The 428-nt window shown below is 44.9% G+C and overlaps 1 protein-coding gene across 1 annotated transcript in view; it reads right to left on the bottom strand.

Moving 5' to 3' along the window:
• arglu1a (arginine and glutamate rich 1a) overlaps positions 1–428 on the bottom strand; it is a 7081-nt gene that overhangs the window by 2544 nt on the left and 4109 nt on the right. The gene's annotated exons all lie outside the window — the stretch shown is intronic.

Consider the following 428-nt stretch of genomic DNA (forward strand, 5'->3'; position numbering starts at 1 on the left):
GTGGGGGGGGGGTGAACCCTCTGTTTTGTCCCTCCCTCTACGCTGTTAACACTCTCCTAGAGAAATTAAAAGCTAGACCACACCTAGGGCACTCCCTGCATTACTGTGAAAGACAACATTTTAACAAAGGGGGAAAACCACTCATCACACTCATAAGTAGAAGACAGATATAAGTGACAGACAATACAATCTAGAAGGAAAACACTGGTTTTAACATCATTATATGAGAGAAAAAAAAGATACAAATAAAGGAGGGAAATAGTTTTGGCTCACCGATGCACGTATACCTACGCACTTTCCTTGCCTGTGTACCTACACAACTGGTGAAAGCATTCGCCATTAAACGGTTGCATATTTACTGTCTCGTCCGGACTGTGTGGTCCCTGCAGAGACAGAGAAGCGCTCCTGGGGTGGGTGTGTAGGTATGG

Source organism: Monopterus albus, unplaced genomic scaffold (assembly GCF_001952655.1).
Source record: "Monopterus albus unplaced genomic scaffold, M_albus_1.0 scaffold79.1, whole genome shotgun sequence".
Lineage (NCBI taxonomy): Eukaryota > Metazoa > Chordata > Actinopteri > Synbranchiformes > Synbranchidae > Monopterus > Monopterus albus.